This window comes from Panthera uncia, unplaced genomic scaffold (genome assembly GCF_023721935.1).
Source record: "Panthera uncia isolate 11264 unplaced genomic scaffold, Puncia_PCG_1.0 HiC_scaffold_169, whole genome shotgun sequence".
Lineage (NCBI taxonomy): Eukaryota > Metazoa > Chordata > Mammalia > Carnivora > Felidae > Panthera > Panthera uncia.
The window spans coordinates 41571-54746 of NW_026058349.1; the positions used below are offsets into that span (position 1 = coordinate 41571).

The 13176-nt window shown below is 42.6% G+C and overlaps 1 long non-coding RNA gene across 1 annotated transcript in view; it reads left to right on the forward strand.

The window, feature by feature from the left end:
- Positions 1–1827: 1827 nt before the first annotated feature.
- Positions 1828–13176, forward strand: part of LOC125917315 (uncharacterized) — a 72659-nt gene continuing 61310 nt past the window's right edge. The window contains exon 1 of the long non-coding RNA XR_007456148.1: positions 1828–2077. This is a non-coding gene — a long non-coding RNA (uncharacterized LOC125917315). The remainder of the gene's footprint in view (positions 2078–13176) is intronic.

Below are 13176 nucleotides of genomic sequence, written 5' to 3' on the forward strand. Positions count from 1 at the left end.
GGAATAGGTGAAAATGGGGAGATGGGGAGAGGGAAGGGGGAGGGGGGAGGGAGGAGAGAGGGAAAGAGGGAGAGAGAGATCGGTGGATCTAGGTCACAGCTGCTGAGGAGTTAGGAGGGACGAGACAGACACTCTGGCATCACGTTGCTTCGAAGTGAAATCGGGATCGGCCAAGACTGAACAGCCCTTTAAAGGGAAAAGAGACTCCAAACCAGTACTGTGATAGATCTGTTATTTTTAAGGAACATCCTTTAAATTTATGCACACACACAAATAGAGAGACAGGGAAATGATGAACATATACCCTTTCCTCAGTGAAATCAGGTTAGGAATTGTAACGCATTATCGTTTAACTGTTTAAAAAATATCCTTTATTGGTTATAAGCACTAAGAGTTTGAGAGGAAGTTTTATCGGGGTTCAGAATCTTGTCACCAAGATGGAGTTTTGTCATTTAAAGACCCGAGAAGCTAAAATATTAGAATAGTTTATTAACTTCTGTTTCTTTTGCTCTAGATCTTTACCTATAAGAAGATGAGAAATAATTGTATTTTTACCCAGAGAACTCATATGCCTTGGGGGGGGGGAAACCCCTTTCTGTTTCTAGGATGGGTTTGAAAGTCAGTTGGCACCGGGGGGTGGGAGCCGGGGCCTTGGCCGCCCTCCAGGGGCTCTCCGTGACGTAGACAGTTCCAGTGTGGGCCTGTCTGAGGTTCAAGGGGAAAGGAGTGAGGATAAATGGAGTTTTCCTTTGAAGTTAATAACCTCCTGCAAAGGCTTTTAGTAGAAGAGCAGACACCTGAAACAGCACTTAACGTCCCCCTTTCTTTCCCTGAGATGGTCAAACTCCGTTCGAGAACGCGTGGTCTTTGAGAGGTGGGTGTTGGCCAATCACCGGGTCTGTGTGCCAGGCACACCCTGGGCAGGACCCAGGACCGGGTGGTTTATGCCCCTTCTCAGCCTCACATGTGGCTTCTCCTCAGCTGGGGGCCCCGCACAGAACAAAGAAATGCTTGGCTCTCCTGAATGCCTCTTTCCCCCAGCCCAGGCAGGAAGGAAGCCAAGAGAAATGTCTGAGTGGCCGAGGTTTCTCTTTTCCGTTCTACTGTAGGAGGCAGGAGACCCTTTTTGAATTAGCTCGGTTTTCTTGTTCAAAGGCACACTCTCCAGACGGCATTTGCAGAAGTCTGTCTGTAACAGTCTGTGTCTTCTTATGCCTGGGACTTATTTGGGGAGTGAGAATCTTTCCAGGATGGATTCTGCTGGCCATTTTGGGCCACTTTTGAAAATGCTGTGGGGACACGTATTCTCAGATATGTTCCACCTGGGGCGACACGTGGATGCTTCACAAGGAGCACAACCAAACAAAACATCACGGTGACCTCACACTCAGACAACACGCCAGTGGGGGCCGGACGTCGTGTGTACATGAGGGTGAAGTACATGCTGGTGGGGACGTAGGATGGGGGAAGATGAACTCTGAGCGTTTGTAGGCTGTCGCACGCGCATTATCTCATTCAATCTCCCCAAAGACCATTGTGCGGTGAGATATTTCAGACTCCTATTTTACCCATAAGGAGACAGAATCAGGGAGGTGAAGCCACTTGTCCATATCATAGCTAGTATGTGCTATAGCTGGATGGGGTTTGTGCCCAGCTCCCAGCTCTGGTCACAGCTTCTCTGTGCTCCTTCCCTCCCTGTGGTTAGTGGTACAGGCGGTGGCCTGGAGGATGTCCCAGGGTCTCAGCCGGATTTAGGGTGGTTCGTTGGGTCCCCTCAGATTCAGATGCTTCTGCCGTAAGAACATCCAGATGGCACCCTTTAACCCAGAACTCTTGGAAGCAAAGTTCCAGAACAGAACCTGAGAACAACAGAAGGAGAACCAGAACAACAACCTGAGTTAACACGATGCAGGTTTCCTCGACAGCTACGTGAGAGAGTACAGAGAATCGGGCTTTGGTCGCAGAGGACATAGGTTGGAATCTAATGGCATGATCTCGGCCAAGCTACACAACCTGTGTATTCAGTTCTCCTCTGGCTTATAATCGTTTGTACCTCAGAGAAGTGTGCGTGAAGGAGGTAATGCAAGGAAGTACTTAGCACAGTGCCTGATGCACCGTGAGAGCTATGTGGAGTGCGGTGTTAGCATTATGTATAACTAGTTGAGTTAATTGGACAGATCTGACTTTTTTCCAGTTGTCGCATCACTTGGGTTGGATTTTGTCTCACCACTGGTATCTAACAGGCCACCTTTCCATGTCAGTTCCTTTATTCTCACTCTAAGTACAAGCTTATGTGTTGATTATTCATAGGATATAGGAATCACCTGGATGGGTGTTAGAGGAAATAAATAAACTTCTGAAGAGAAAGCCCAGTGAAGAAAAGCATTCATTAGGCCCGCAGTAGTGTAAACGTGACCAAGTATTGCTGCATGGACCCATATTTATTTTCCAGTAAACATTGCCACTTGTAGTTTGGGGGTTTTAGGATCTTGGTATATTTATGCTATATCTCTCCTGTGGTTGGTTGGCTGTGGGTGTACAGGCTTCTCCTTAACGTGCCAATGCTCTGTGAAAGAAGACCTCAGCGTCAAGAGTGATCTCGGGGTATACAACACGGTTCTAATGTGGGCGTGTCTTGCTGTTTTCCCTAGCTTCGAAGGACTAATGTACTTACAGAGTATATATTCTGGTAGTCCACAAGCTTTTAAGAAACCATGCTTGGGGCACCTGGGTGGCTCAGTCGGTTAGGCGGCCGACTTCGGCTCAGGTCATGATCTCGCGGTCCGTGAGTTCTAGCCCCGCGTCGGGCTCTGTGCTGACAGCTCAGAGCCTGGAGCCTGCTTCATATTCTGTGTCTCCCTCTCTTTGACCCTCCCCTATTCATGCTCTGTCTCTCCCTGTCTCAAAAATAAATAACTGTTAAAAAAAATTAAAAAAAAAGAAACCATGCTTAAACCTGAGTTTAGAAAGTCTTAAAATCCCCACTGTCTTAGTTCTGGCTGCTGAAACAAAATACGTGGCTTATCAACAACAGAAACTTACTTATCGCCGTTCTGGGGGCTGGAAATCTGAGACCAGGGAGCCAGCGTGGTCAGGGTCTGGTGAGAGCCCACTTGCGGGTTGCAGACCCCTGACTTCCTGTTGTAGCCTCACCTGGAAAAGAGCAGAGAGGAAGTAAGCTCTCTGTGATTCCGAGAAGGGCGCTAATCCCAATCATAGGGGCTCCACCCTCGTGAACCATCCAACCCTGACCACCTCCCAAAGGTCCCACCCCCTAATACCATCACATGAAGAGGGGTTAGGGTTTCAACATACGAATTTGGGGGGAGGTACCAGCATTCCGTGTACAGCACCCACCCACGCCCTCTTGTTTCAGGCTGAGTCTGAAGGTCAGTTGCGATTTCTTGCTGACCCTGTGCTGCTTTTATCGGCAAGGAGTCTGCTTCACTCATCTGTTACCGCCCGTCCTCTGTGGGTAGTTACGTGGGTGACCTCCATTCTTGTCACCTCATCAGGCAAACCTCCTTTCTGACTTCCCTTTCGTATAACCCAACTGCCCTTTTCTGTATTCCCTCCCCTCCCACCTGGATTACCGCTCGCGTTCTCTGGTGGATATCCCATCTCTTTCACTGGAAAAAAAAAATTCCGCTCTGGATTCCTCCACGGATCCTCCTGAAGTTTTCACTGACTAATCCTACATGGTTTCAGCCCTGCTGATTATTCCAACAGACACTCAACAAGGAGGGAGAGAGAGGAAAGAGAAAAAAATGATAAAACTAGTATTTATTGAATACTTAGTAGATAGCTGGAACTTTTAGGTTCTGTCGTTACCTTTTGAAAGCAGAAATTGAGGTTCAGAGAGGTCAGAGATCCCACAGTTTTATTTGTGGCAAAGTAGGACCTACATCTAGACCTGTCTGATTCAAAGGCTCACATTCTTTACATAATAATAGTGTTTATACCCTTTTTTCTGGGATTATGGTTGTCTTTTAACCTTGGTCATTGCAAAACAGAACACAGATAGAGAAAACCACATACAACAAATATGTAGCCTAGTGGAATTTTATGAAGTGAACAAACACCCTTGTAAATGCCTTGCAAGTCAAGAAATAGAACTTTGCCAGACACCCCGAGGGGCCTCTATGTGCCTTATCTCTGTCACTGTCCACTCCCTCCCAAGGCAGCCACTACCCTGACTTTTTCTGCTGCTTCTTATTTTTTTTTAATGTTTATTTTATTTTGGGAGAGAGAGAGAGAGAGGGAGAGAGAGAATCTCAAGCAGGCTCCGTGCTGTTGGTGCAGAGCCTGATGTGGAGCCTGATCTCGCAAACCATGAGATCGTGACCTGAGCTGAAATCAAGAGTCAGAGGCTCAACGGACTGAGCCACACAGGCACCCCTACCCTGACTTCTTTACAGTAGTCACTTCCTTGCATTTTAAAATGGTTTGGCCATTCAACTATGCATCCGAGACAGCATTTATTTGACATATATATTTTTAATTTTGTAATTATAGATTGCCCGATATCCCTTTATTTTCTTTAAAACTTATATGTTAAGGAACTTGGCCATTTGAATTTCCCAGAGTTAAGGTTTGGTGCTTGTAGATGCATGGGACGTTTTGATATGTGTTTCTATCCTTTGTGTTCTCTGCACATTGGCAGCTGAATACGGAGGCTGGTTGAGACTCTGGTTTGCTCTCTTCGACAAGACTATTGGTGACCTTGTGATTTTCATCAGGAGGAACACAATGCCCGCTTTTCACTTTTTTTTGATGTTAGCAACTGCTCATCTTCAATGCCTAGATCCATTAATTTATAGTGCTTGCCGAATGGTGGTGTTCTAATTCTACCATTTTATTTTTATATATTAGCTGGAATAATTTTATAGCATAACTCCCCCCATCCCAACTGCTATTGGTTACCCAGAGGTATCATTCAGACAGAGAAGACAGTATAAGTTCTTGATTTTGTCCTTTTATTTACCCAGTTTTTGAGATTATGCATTGGTTCTCTGCCATCTTCAGAAAGTGACCACTTAAAAAATTATTCTAAAAGTGTGGATTTAAATATGTATGTTAAATTTCAATCCATTGCAATTCTAATTCTTACTAAAGCTCAAACAGGCCTTGAATGTATTCTTGATATCTGGTATGTTAGGATATACTAGACTTATCTTCTTATCCTTACATTTCTTGTCCCACCCACTGCCCCAAGAAGCCCTCCCCCCATCTTTTCATTTTTATTTTATTTTTTAATGTTTTTTTCTACCTGAAGTATAGTGGACTGATGATATTACATTGGTTTCAGGCACCCCTCCCCTTCCACTTTTTAAATGATGGGAAATGACATTTCAAGGCTGCCATCTAGGAACCCACAATACTCATTGTTACTGGATTGCTCATTTTTTCCCTAGGCTTTTCCAGTGGATAGATCTAGGAAATAAACACAAGCATATGCATATTTAAAAATAAAATACCTCATGATTAAAAATAAAATACCACTGATACCTCCAATTCAAATTTAGTACTATGGGATTTTTACCTAAGCAGGATGTACATTGTATCTGTATCTTCTTTCTTTTATGTCAAGAAGGACACAGAATGAGGGAATTAGAAGATCCCATAATTACTTGTTTGCTTAATCTCATATCACCCACACACAAAGTATAGGAGTAACAATGCTAATAGTATGTCACCAATTTTTTTTTAATTAAAATTTTTTTTAAACGTTTATTCATTTTTGAGAGAGAGAGAGAGAGAGAGAGAGAGAGAGCGAGCACAAGCAGGGAAGGGGCAGAGAGAGACAGGGACACAGAACTCAAAGCAGGCTCCAGGCTCTGAGCTGTCAGCACAGAGCCTGACACAGGCCTCGAACTCATGAGCTATGAAATCATGACCTGGGCTTAAGTCAGATGCTAACCGACTGAGCCACCCAGGCACCCCAGTATATCACCAATTTTGATTAATAAAAATAAGTAAAATTATTTAAAGTAGTTAAAGTATTTTCTTAATGTTTATTTATTTTTGAGAGAGAGGGACAGAACACAGGTGGGAGAGGGGCAGAGAGAGACAGAGACAGAATCTGAAGCAGGCTCCAGGCTCTGAGCTGTCAGCACAAAGGCCAACACAGGGCTGGAACTCATAAGCCACGAGATCATGACCTGAGTTGAAGATGGATGCTTAACTGACTGAGTCACCCAGGTGCCCCAGTAGAAATATTAAAGTTTTTATTAAAAAGAACAAAAAAAGCAGGCAGACATTGTATTCTTCCTAATGAAAGAATGGAAGAGCACCTATAATTTTTCAAAGGAATCAATCCTGAGTTTTCTCAGGTCTCTGAATGCAGAGACTTATAAATTTCTTCCAGTTTATAGGAAATATGCTATCTTCACTCCTCTCCCATTTTAAAAATGACTGTGCTATATCCATACTACCATATCATTTAGCTATTACATATTATAATCTCTCCCTTTTATTTTTTTTTAGCCTTAGTTCTACAGTTAACTATGTATTTAATACTCATCACAATTCTTTTTGTTGATGCCCTTCTAGTCATTTTGTCTGTCTGAATTCATTAGAAATAATGGATTCCTTAGGATAGGCTCATGGAAACAAAGCTCTCTGAGTTTTGCATGTTAACAAGAGTTTGAGCACTTTTTACATGAAGGCCAGGTGTGCTGGGTATAAAATTTTGAGCTCATATTTTCTTTCCCTGAGTATCTGAAATATATTTCCTTATTTTCTTTTGGAACAAGAGTTGGTATTTAATAGTCTACTGAAAACCCACTTTCATTCTTTTATAAATCACAAGTTCTTTTTATCCAATGTCCAAATGATTTTTTTTCTTTTTTCTTTAAAGTCCAGTATTTTTTTTAGAATACATGTTGGTGTTGATCATTCTGGGGTAGTCTCAAGGATACAAGAATTCAAAGAGCTCTTTCAATATGTGGTCTGACACTTTTTTTCTTTTAATTTGAGAAAAGTTTTGCTTTTCTTGTTTTTGTTTTTTTTTTAGTTATAATTTTTATGATTTGTTCTGCTCCCTTGATTCAGTTTTCTTTTTCAGGGACTACTGTATCGATATGTTAGATTTTCTTTGCTTATCTCCAATATTTGTCATTTTCTCTTGATCCTATTAAAATCTTTTTACAAATTTATTTTTTTAAATTCCTTCCTTTTTACTGTCTGAAGTCACTATGTTATTACCTTTATTTGCTCTTGTGTTCCTTATAATTTAGTCTTCTAGTGATTATTTTATGTGTAAGTTTTTCTTAAGTTTTGTCCCTACATTTTTGAGTTTTTCTAATTCTAATTCGTTGCTCTTTCCTGTCTCATATCATTTTCTTAAAGCCTTTAGTTTGTTTTGAAAGAGTATATTGCAAGGTTGTGTGTGTGTGTGTGTGTGTGTATGTGTGTGTGTGTGTGTTTAATATGTCTTTCTGGGATGTTTTTGTTGTTTGTAGTGATGTTCTGATACATATTTTATTTTTTGATAGTCACTTTGTATGGGAATTGACCTATATATATATATTTTATTCCTCATTTTAATGCGAATTTAGTTCTCTTGAATTTTTAGATGGAGGCTGAGTTCATAGAGTTTTGCTTACTTTGTGGAGCTCCCTCTTATGGTGTTTTTATATAATGTTAAAAACACAGTGACAGCTTGCTTCCTGAGATTTCACAATTCTCTTCCCTTCATCTCTGTCCCACTTTTCTCTGTATCTTATCTTTTCTTTGCCTCTATCATCCCTATCCTGCTCAGTTTTGGTTACATTCCTGACTGTCTCCTCATGGGGCCCCTTCCTGGAAGGAGACTTTGTTAGTTTGCTAGTCAGTTTGGAGGGTTCAGAGGGACCAGATGGCTGGAGAATCTTCAACCTTCTAGTCACAGATTCAGCTGCTCTTCTCAGATTTGTCCACCACACTTTCCCGGATACACCTGTCGGTTATTTTTGTTTTCACTTTCGTTTTTGTTTTCATTTTTGTTTTGTTTTGTTTTTCTTCTCCTGCTCACAGGCTTGCTCTAAATCCTTCCCTTGGATTCTACCTCACAGTTGCCAGTAACGCTCAGGTATTGGGGCATTAAGTACTTTAGCAATATCCACTTATATTTTGGGACTTGTAAAGAAATCTTGTTGCCTACTTTTGTCACAGATGTGGTCCATGTGTTTCAGTTGTGCCATCTACATGCTCTGTTTTACGTCACAATTCTGGAAGGTCCAAAACTGTGCCATTGACACCACAGCCATCCTCCCAGAATTCCTCTACTAACTGGTTTCGCAGGACTTTACATCTGTGTTCCGTGTGATATTATACAAATTGGGCTGAGCCCACCAGTTGTTCCCCTGAGGCTGAAGGGCACCCAAGGACAGGAACCATGCTCTTCTTCCTTCTACTAATGCTTGTCACTGGACAGAATTGTGCTCTGAATGATAACGATGGGCCTGCTTCCCCATGACCGCTTGTGTGGTAAACAACAACTGGTTAACATTTCCTTATTCAAATTCAAGAGGAAACCAGCCTTTGTCCTTTCATTTTTCTCATATTCTCTAGAATTAGCAGTAACATCTGCAGCTGGATCCCTAGAATACGCCTTAACATGTCCACGTTTCTCTATTCTAACCCCAGAAGATGGACTGTGAGCCAAGATTTAGAGTTAACATTGACCCTCCCTTTTATTATTTTTTTTGGCCTATACAACATTTACTTGGTCTCCGTGTAAAATGTGCTGTTATAAAAGCACAAGGGCATACGTGTCTGAAATAACCTTAAGTGAAAAGAAGTAAATTAATTAGCATCCAGTAGATTCTTATTGTTAAGTGGGAATGTAGCCCTTCCTGTGGGGATTGCTGTTAAACAAGATGATTGATAAATTGTTATATTCGCACAGTGTCGCTCAGTGATATAATCATGCCTTTTGTAAATATTTAGTCAAGAGAGCAATCCAGCTGTTCCCAGTCAGGTTTCATCCAGTGTCAGCCAATGCTCTGTGCCTCTGATTTATCTCTCGTGCTGTTTAAGCATTGAGGAAGCTCACATTTTTATGAGCCTCTAAATACCCATAATACTAAATAGTGAAAATGATGGCTACAATAGCAATAGCCCAAGTAATTATAAAGAAGGATATCTGCGATGGCCAGAAATAAGAATAAGGAAGAGGCTATTTTTTTTTCTTTCTTTGTGTAGAAATAAATGTCACTACCTCTACCTTTAGAGCCACTGTTAATACCAAGAAGCCCATCACCCCTCCTTAACAGGGTCATAAAAGACCCATGGATGAGACTAGAAAGTTCTGGTGAACTGAATTTCTAACCTTTGACCATTTGTTGGCTGAAGAATAGAAAAACGTTCTAGAATGTACTTTTCCATTGTCTTTTTTTGAGTTGTTCAGTACGAAACAGTGCTTGTTTTAGGAGTTTAGAGTGATGGCATTGGAGGAGGCAGAATTATTCTTCCTGAGCCCTTCAGGCTGCCCTGTGGAGGTGGGAGCAGAGAGGAAAGCCCCATATGGAGCAGGAGATGTCCTCTGCAGACACTTGTCCTACCAGAGGAGAGTGGGCTGGTGGGCTGGAGCCATGGTGGGAGAGCCCCCTGGAGGCAGGCACCTCACAAGTCTGGGAGTGTGAGGACCGAGATCTCCACCGCAGGCAGACACAAGAGTAACAGAATGCAGGAGGGTCAGGCAGTGGCTATCGCTGTATGAATTAGCAGATTTATTAGTCCAAGGGCCAACAGATGGAACAGAAGTAGAGGTGTAAGATACACCTATTGCTCATGTTGTCTCCTGCTGTATTTCATGATTTGTCCAATTCCCTGTCATTTGGAATCAAAGACATAAAGAACTTCAGAGGTACCGATATTGAGAGGCCTTGCATTTCATCACCATTGTTTTCTGGGTTATGGCAGCCAGTCGCTCTACTATGAAGGTAGAATTATGGCAATCAGGGTAACAACGGGGAAAAATACACAAAAATATGCAAGTTACATTTTGTTTTTTTACCTAGAAAAGGTCTTTGTTGCATGAGCTTCAGTTAAAGCTTATATGGTTGACTATTATTTAAATTAAAAGAAAGAGTGTATTCATTTTTGAGAGAGAGAGAAAAAGAGAGAAAGAGAGGGGAAGAGAATGAATCTGAAGCAGGCTCCATGCTATCAGCGCAAAGCCCCAGGTAGTGCTCGAACCCCCGAACCATGAGATCATGACCCGAGTCAAAGTCGGTCACTCAGCTGACTGAGCCACCCAGGCACCCCGTGCTTGATCATTATTTAGAGGTTTGGGCTATGTTTCCATTTATGCAGTGAGCCACTGAACTTAGTATCTACTTTTTTTCCTAGAGGCTAAACTGATTCATGGAGAGGCATCGAGAACCCCAGTAATAATTGTAATTCAGGTGGATGATATTAAAAGAGTCAATGTTGTCGGTGTCTGCCCACCTCAGAGGAAAATCTTGTAAGAAATGTGAGCCAAAAGTGGAGCGGTTCACCATCAAATGAAAGGCCCACTACAAAAAGCTTTCCCAAAGATCCTGGCCAAGAGCTAGGCCATATTTTATGGGTGTAGTCAGCACAGTGGGAAGAATGGGGAAACTCAGCCGGGCCCATTATACATCTTACAACAGCCCCACCATTAATTAAGGATCTTTCTTGAAGGTAATATGACATTCTAAAGTCATAGCTTTAGAGAACCTTTTTAGAATTTGATAAGCGCTTCCTTGCCTAATGACTACCTTAGTTCCACAAGCAATAGGAACCGCAGTGAAAGACCCATTATTTACATTATTCCAATTGATATTTCCTCATAAATTACACTTTTGTTTTCCAGACCCATTACATTTCCTGTGTGGCTAATTATATTAGGCAGTTCCTTTAATTTACACACTGTTTCCTGCAATTTACACTCATTTCTCAGAAAATGCTGGGTAAGCATCCCCATTCTTTGCTTTCAAAGAGCAGACCAAGGTTATTGCAAGCATCCTACCAGTGTTTAACACCTTCCTTAAAGACCGATCACTTTCTTCTAACGTTTTCAGAAGGTGATCCAAGAGCAGATACTTTGATGTGACGGACTAATAAATAGGAACCGAGACTATGGGTAAATATGCAGATGTGAACAAATTGGGAGAGAGAAAAAAAATAGCATTGATAAGGGGTGGTCTACCATAGGGGATGGGCAGGGCAGCCCGGGAACTTGTAGATAATTTATAAGGAGACAGCACGTTCTAGAAGAGATTTAAATTTCACACATTGGTGGTTTTTTTGTTTTTCCTTTCCTCTGATCTTCTCTTGATGGTTTTGTCTATTCACTCCATACCTGAATTGATGAAGTGAGGACCTGGTTATCAGTGACACTGTGCTCTAAATCCTACAAAGATGCTTCTGCGGAGCAGTGTTTCTCAAACTTCTATAGTGGAACCCCTTCTTATCAGAGTTCCCAGCAGAAGCATGAAAGAGAAAGGGTGGGTTGTTTGCTTGAAGCAGAGGTGTCTTGCCCCCGCCCTTCTAATTCTGGTCCTGGTTATTCAATTTATTGATTCACTAATAAGCATTTATGCTGCACAAATCATGACCAGGGTGCTATGGACAAGACTGGCTACAGCTTGTAAGCAACCTGGACGATCACACAGGGCCCAGCACTTGGTTTATTGCTCTGCTGTCATGCTCTTGCAATTCTTAATTTTTGAACCAGCAGCCCTGTGTTTTCATTTTGAAGTGGGCCCTACATATGATTTATCTGGTCCTGATATAGCAGATACTAGAGGGGAAAAACACTAAACCCAATAGGGATCCTGACCCTAAGGAATTTACACTATACATCTGTTCTAGTTACTTAAAATCTAAGCCCTGTGGCTTTCCCTTCTGGAATATCCTCAAGAAAATTGCAAGGAGTATCATGGTGGTCCCAAGGCCGATGGTCATTGGGTTGATGTTGCTTAGCGATGGCCACTCTGGAGGGAAAGTCCCCTCCCTCTGGGCTGGAACATCAGTGGCTCCCATGTGATACAGAGGTTCCAAGAGCAGATTCTGGACACTCTTTGTTGGCCTCAAATGGGTAGAGTCTTTCTATATTTAGCCGTTGTTTGTGAATCAGACTGAATTTAGGACTGAGGGGTTCATCCAGTTTTCCCATGTCTACGTTTTGGAAGCTGTTTTGATTTAACCAGGAAGCGTATACAAAGGCAACCTTCTCAGGTATTTACCGGATGATTGGCCTGGGCTGTGAATGGGAAGAGGGAAGCGTGACAGGATCATGAAACATTCCTGCCGCGCTCAGGGCCTGTTCGACTGGAAAATCCCTTTGCTGCTTGACTCAAAGCAACCAAAATAAGCAGACGTAACTCTCTTGGCCCTTCCGAGTTTCTCTCCCTGTGGCCTACAGAAAGAAGTCCATGATTTGGACTGTTGCCTAGCATGAGGGACTTTCCTCTGTTGTGAACAGGACATCAAGAAAGAAAAAGGAAACACAAGGAGACTCTGAAATAAGTAGCATGGTTGTGAGACCTCATTTCCTTACATTTCTTTCTTTTTTGCGGGCCAACAAGCTCTTTGTAGGATTGCATGAGGTTGACTAATTTCACCGGTGTAGTCCTGCAAGGCAGCTGGCTGGCTCCGGGGTGGGGTCAGTGCCCCACACTGTGTCACTTAGGAATCTTCGGTGGCCAATGACAGAAAGTGAACTCAAACTACCATAAACAAAATGGGGATTTATTTGAAAGGTTTTAACCGAGTTTTGGGACCCAAGGAGAAGAACGTGGCTTATCTAAGGAAAACGGGGACAGGAGTCTTGAGCCTTCGGGATGCTCTTAGTCTGTTGCCTGGTGCCTCCCTGCCTTTCTATTTCTGTCTTCTCTCTCCTTGCTGGGGGTGGGGGCGTCCCCATGGCCCACATGGCTGAAAACATGGCAGGTCACAGTTTCCAAGCACCTTATCTTGGGCCCAGTCACCAAAGAGAGATTAGTCTCTCTGCCTCAGTTTTGGCCTTAACTCCTGTAGAAAAAATGCTGTGGGCTCAGCTTGGGGCAGTTGACCAATTGGACTAAGAAGCTGAGGGTGTGGGATCACACTGACTGTGTGAAAACAATGGAAATGGCATGGGAGGGAGAGAGATAGTTTCCGGAAGGGATTGGTAAGCCCATTCAGGAGTTTGCTCTATATACACAAACTGTAATTCAGTAATTC